Raw genomic sequence first — 5,790 nt, 5'->3', positions numbered from 1 at the left:
CCCACCATTACCTGGTTAGAAGTCTTTTTAAAAAGTAGGCAATCAGAGCTACAAATTTCCTCATAGGACTGATTTTACTGTGTGCCAGGGTTTGTGTAGGGTTTTGCTTTCATTTTCTTGAGTGAATCCCCCCCCCCCCCGTCTCTCTTATTCTAGAGCTCTGTTTTGTCTTCCATGAGCTCTGAGGGGCACTTGGCTTGAGTGTGATACACACACAGACTTACTATTAAGGAAAGTTCAAGATCAAGATCCTTTCCTAACTCTGTGACCTTGCAACAGAGAAGTTTCAAGGGGTGTGAAGGGTGTGCCTACTGACACTGGAATTCATTTGATCTGCTAGGCAGCAAATGCTATGGATTGTGTATGTGTGTGTCTCTGTTAGTTTAGGTGTCTTTCCAGTCAACGTCGGTGTAATTACCGTGCGTCTGTATATTCAGTGCTGTGATCCTTTCAAATGGTTGTGAAGGGAGCCCTAGCCTAGGAATGACTTCAGTGACGCGTTATTTTCCTTTCCTAACTCTGTGACTTTGCAACAGAGAAGTTTCAAAGGGTGTGAAGGGTGTGCCTACAGCTCCACTGGCCTTCCTTGACGTGTACAGCTGTTGCCTTTCCTGTCAACATTCTTGTTGGAGTTGGGAAATTGCTGATTTGAACTCAGCTAATTTCATGGAATAGCCCTGGCTGTCCCTGAACTCATTTTTATAGACCAGGCTGTCCTTTTGGTGACTTTCTATTTTTTTTTCTTCCTCTTATTTTTCTATCTGCAGTCAACAGGACTGTGCACCTGTATATTCACTGCTCTGATCCTTCTCTCCCTTCCTTCCTTCCTTCCTTCCTTCCTTCCTTCCTTCCTTTCTTCCTTTCTTTCATATGTCTGCCCACTCACGAAAACCCAAAAATTTCTAGCCTCCCAACGCAATTAACAATAACTAAAATTTTAGTAAACTGGCATTTCAAAAAGGCAGGCAGGCAGGCAGGCAGGCCTGGATGGTGGTTGTGAAGGGAGCCCTGGCCTAGTCATATCCTCTGCCATGACTGTAACTCAGGAGCTCTAAAGGGTCTGGGAAGCTGCTTTCATGCTTCTGCTGCTGGGCATTTATTTATTTATTTATTTATTTATTTATTTATTTATTTATTTATATGGCTTATGTGGGAGGGGAAGGGAAAGCCAAAGCCTTGTCCTATGGGCTCCACGCTCTCAGTAGTGTCTCATAAACTCGAGTGTGTGGGCCCATGTCTGTCATGTCAGCAGCACTCAGAAACTGAAAACACGAGGATCAGGAGATCATCTTCAGCAACTCAGCAAGTGCGAACCATCGTGGTGGGGAAACAGACCCTCTCCAAGAAATGACTAAAGTGACCTGTTTATTTTTTCTGTTCTAAGTGAAAATGTTCACAACACATCACTATGACGATATTATTCCCGGAAATGAAATCCGAGTGGGATTTTTGAAACACTATTTTTATTTCATTATTATTATTGTTTTTTTTTTTTTAAAAAACTATTCCACGTCTGTTTTAATTTTCTCTGACTCGGTATTTAGTCTGAGAAGTGTGGGCTGAGGGCGTGGGGAGTGGGGTGAAGAAAAAGAACCACAAGCAAGCAAGCAAGCAAGCAAGCAGTGGCCATGGTGAAAGGAGACCTTAGATGGCAGGGAACTGCCGTTGCCGCCTCCTTCCCTCCCTTCCTCCCTCGGTCCCTCGGTCCCCCTCGGTCCCCCTCGGTCCCCCTCGGTCCCCCTCGGTCCCCCTCGGTCCCTCCCTCTCACCATGCCCTAATGGTTGCAGAAGCCCCTGGCCCATCTAGTCCTGTCACCGATCTGTCAGACACGCTCTTTGTTTCCCCGTGAGCGAGCGATCGATTCGCCTGCTTTCCTAGCTGCCTGTGGTCTCGGTCGTACTTTCGTTTTCGTAGCCCCGAATGTCCAGCCCGGCCCGCCGTTCACCGTGTTCGGGGGTGGGATGGGGAGGGGTGGGGGAACCGACAGGGGAGTTCCCTGTCCTGTTGTGGGCCCGTGCCACCTCCGGGCGTGAGCGTGGAAGGACGCTGTCACGCCAGAGAAGGTGAAGACGCCGCCGCCGCGGTCGCGGCCGAACGAGCGAGCGAGCGAGCGAGCGATCTATGGCGGTCGGTTGTCGGGCGCCCCCTAGCGGTGGCCTTTTTCTGCAACGCTCCTGGTCCTCGGTCGTTGACGAGGACGGGGCGAAATGGCTTTTGTGAGGCGGAAAGAATGACGAGAGTCCCGGCCCGGCAGGCGGGTGTGTCCCGGAGTCGGTGTCGTGCTTGGGGACGGTCTCTGTGTAGGAGGTTGTGCCGGAAGAGTCACCCATGGGTGTGTGCGTTGGGGATGGAACCCAGTGACGGGACCAGCTGGAGAGGGTGCTGGGAGACTTGAGCGGGTCGACCAGAAGGCTTCAGTCGTTTGCGTACTCCCGCTAGGTGTCGGGTCCACCCGGGCCCAGGATCGGTGAAATACCTCGGCTTTAAAAGTTGCTTTTCCCTTGCTTTTTCTCTCTTCTAAAGAGCCCTGGGACCCGGCGACCCGAGGCCGAGAGGAGGCGATGGTTGATCCCGGCTTCCCCGCTGCCCCGTCACGGACTCGTTGGGGTCTCGGACCTTTTTTTTTTTTTTTTTTTTTTTTCCTTCCTCTTGCCAGGAACCCTCGGTCCTCAGCGGCGGGCCTTGCCATCCTGAGGCCGAGAGGAGGCCGTGGTCCCGGCTTTCTCGCCTCCCTGTTCCGGACTCTCGGAGCTTTTTTATTTTCTTCCTCTTGCCAGGAACCCTCGGTCCTCAGCGGCGGGCCTTGCCATCCTGAGGCCGAGAGGAGGCCGTGGTCCCGGCTTCCTCGCCTCCCTGGTCCGGACTCTCGGAGCTTTTTTATTAATATTCTTCCTCTTGCCAGGATCCCTCGGTCCTCAGCGGCGGGCCTTGCCATGCTGAGGCCGAGAGGAGGCCGTGGTCCCGTCTTTCTCGCCTCCCTGGTCCGGACTCGTTGGTGTCTCGGAGCTCTCCCCCGCCCCTTTCTCCTGCCCTCGGTCTTGCGAGAGCCCAGCGGCGGGCCTCGTGTTCTCGAGGCCGAGAGGAGGTGGTGGTCCCGGCTCCCCTGTTCACTGGTCCCCGGTTTCTTGGACTCGAGATTCCCCCCCCAAGTTTTTCTTCTTGCCCTTCTCCATCCCTAGCGGCTGGTCGCAGGGTCCTCGGCCGGGAGGAGGCTGGGCGCCCGGCTTTCTGGCATGTCCACCTCGCTCTCTCGGTCCTTTCATGGTTATGAGGTCGACCAGTTGTTCCTTTGAGGGTCGGTTCTCTTGTTTATGGGGACATTTTTGGGACATTTCACCCAGCCTCACTTTCAGGAGTTCTGTGTGGTCTGTGAATGACTCCCCGTGCCTGTTGCCATTCTTCTAATAATTGCTATCTGTCCTTATTGTACCTGCAGATAGGTGCTGACACGCTGTCCTTTAATTGGGTGACATTAAAGGACGCTAGGTGGCGGTCTCTCTTCCGAGCCTCACTGGGTGTTATTTTCCCCCGTCTAGCCCAGCCCGCGTCTCGCTGCTGTGCTTTCCCGTGAGGCTTTTTGAGATGACCGGCTTCCTTGCAAAAGCCCGTGGTGAAGCGTGTCAGGCGTCCCCGCTTCGTGGTTTGTCACCCGTTCTGTTTGGATGGTGGGACCCGTCTCTCGATGCTGCTCCCTTACCGTCCCGGTGCTTTTTTTTTTTTTTTCTTTTTTTTTTTGCGGGCGGGGACCAGGTTGTGGAGCTCCCGAGTCTCCTCCATGGTCCTCTGCTCCCGTGTGCCTCCCGAGCGCACCGGTTTTTTTTTTTTACCCCCCCTCCCAGCTTGTGGAGCTCCCGAGTCTCCATGAGTCCTTTTTGGGTTGAGGGTGGCCCGGCCCTTCTGCTGCCTCATGTTATGTGCCTCCCGAGTGCACTCCTCTTTAATTGGATTCCCCGTTGACCCCCCACCGCTCTTTTTTGGTGTGGAGGTGTGAAGGGTTTTCTTTTTTTTTTCCTTTTTTTTTTTTTTTCTGTGGCATGTGTTGGGTCTGTGGTTGATCTCTCGCTCGATTCTTCCCGGTTCTGCTTTGTTGATCGATGTGGTGCGCTTGCCCTGTGTTCATTCGGGCCGGAGGCCTAAGCCGCGCCAGGCGAGGGACGGACATTCATGGCGAATGGCGGCCGCTCTTCTCGTTCTGCCAGCGGGCCCCTCGTCTCTCCTCCCCACCTTTACCGGTGGTGTGTGGAAGGCAGGGGTGCGGTTATCCGGCCCGAGCCCTGTGAAAGCCCCCCCGCACTCCTCGCTGTGGTTCGTGGGGGTTCCCGTGAGGCGCGCCGGGGGCTTTGTTCCCCGTCGCGCGTTTCGCTATGCCCACCGTGTGTGGGTCTGTTTGGCCCTCCTCCCTCCGAGCCGGGGGAGGGTCGGCTGATTGCCGTGTTACGTGCCCCTCCCGACCGGGCTCGTGTGCACGCGCCTTGCTTGCGATCCTCGTGGTGCTCCTGGAGCGTTCCAGGCCGATCTTCAGAGGTGCCCGGTTCTGAGCGGTGGCGGCGTTTCCCGGTTCTCTGACGTGTATGCCTCCTGTGTGCGGTACGGCCATGAGCGGTGTTCCTCTGCGAGGTGTGTGATCCCGAGAATCAAGAAAAAAAGGGGGTCGAGGCGAGCGGGTAAGAGAGGCTCGCTGCGGTAAGATGGCTCTCTCACGGCCGTCTCGTGAGATCGGGCGAGCGGCCCACCACGCGCTGCCTTCTCCCGTAGGCGGTGAGCCGTTGGGTGGTGTTGAGCGGTCGCGGCCGGCCTTTTTAATTTTCTTCTCACCGTTAAAGGTGGTCCGTCGGTGACGGACTGAGAATTGCCTCCCCGCCTGGTGCAGACCCGGTGGGTGTTGCCGCAGAGGCAGGCCTGGCTCTCGGGGGACCTCTTGTGTAGTATGCTTTTTCTCGGTCCGGTCCCCCGTGTCCGCGAACGCTCAAGAGTATGCCCCGGGAAGGAGGAAAAAGCCTTACCGATACCGCAGACCCCCCCGCCTCGCCGCGCTCGAGATCATCGAGCGGTGTGTGTGTCGCTTCCCCTGCTCTTGCGCTGCTGCGACCGGAGGCTCGTCGGGCCGGGTCCGTCCCGCCCGCCCTCAGTGAGAAAAAGTGCCTTCTCTAGCGATCCGATGAAGAGAGGGCGTGCTTGGGGTCGCCCCGGCACGCCCCGACCGCCCGATGCGCGTAGCTTCGGCCGGGTGCCCCTCGCCGCGTCCCGTCTTTGGGGGGGGAAACCCGAGCGTTTGTGTCACCCGCTGCGGCCCGCGCCTCCTCGCTCCGAGTCCGGGGAGGAACCACGCGGGGCAAGAGAGCGTGTCGTGGACTCGGCTGGCGTGCCGTGTCGGAGCCTGGGACGTGTTACCCGTGGCGGGGAAAGATGGGGGCGCGTGCGCGCACGCCCGAGTGCCGCGGGACCCCGATTCCCCCGCTCCCCCGAGGGTGCGTACGCGCCTCGGTCGGGGCGCGGAGCCGAGCGGGAAGAGCGGGGCTGGGTGGCGGTGGGCTCCCGGGCCCCACCCGTCCACCGTCCGTGCCCGCCGCGAGCGGTCCCTCCCGCGCTTCCCCGTCTTTGCCGTTCCCGCGGACCGCGGCCTCGTCGCGCGCGTCGCGTGCGTGCGTCGCTCGTGTTGTGTGCCGTGTGGAGGTCGCCTCGCTCCCCCTCCCCGGCAGCGTTCCCACGGTTGGGGAGCAGCGGTTGACCCGTCCCTCCTCGGGGTCGGGGATCCGGTTCTGGCTTTGCGGGGTCGTGACCTCTCTCTC

Source organism: Microtus pennsylvanicus, chromosome 9 (genome assembly GCF_037038515.1).
Source record: "Microtus pennsylvanicus isolate mMicPen1 chromosome 9, mMicPen1.hap1, whole genome shotgun sequence".
Taxonomy (NCBI): domain Eukaryota; kingdom Metazoa; phylum Chordata; class Mammalia; order Rodentia; family Cricetidae; genus Microtus; species Microtus pennsylvanicus.
This window is presented reverse-complemented; position numbering follows the sequence as displayed.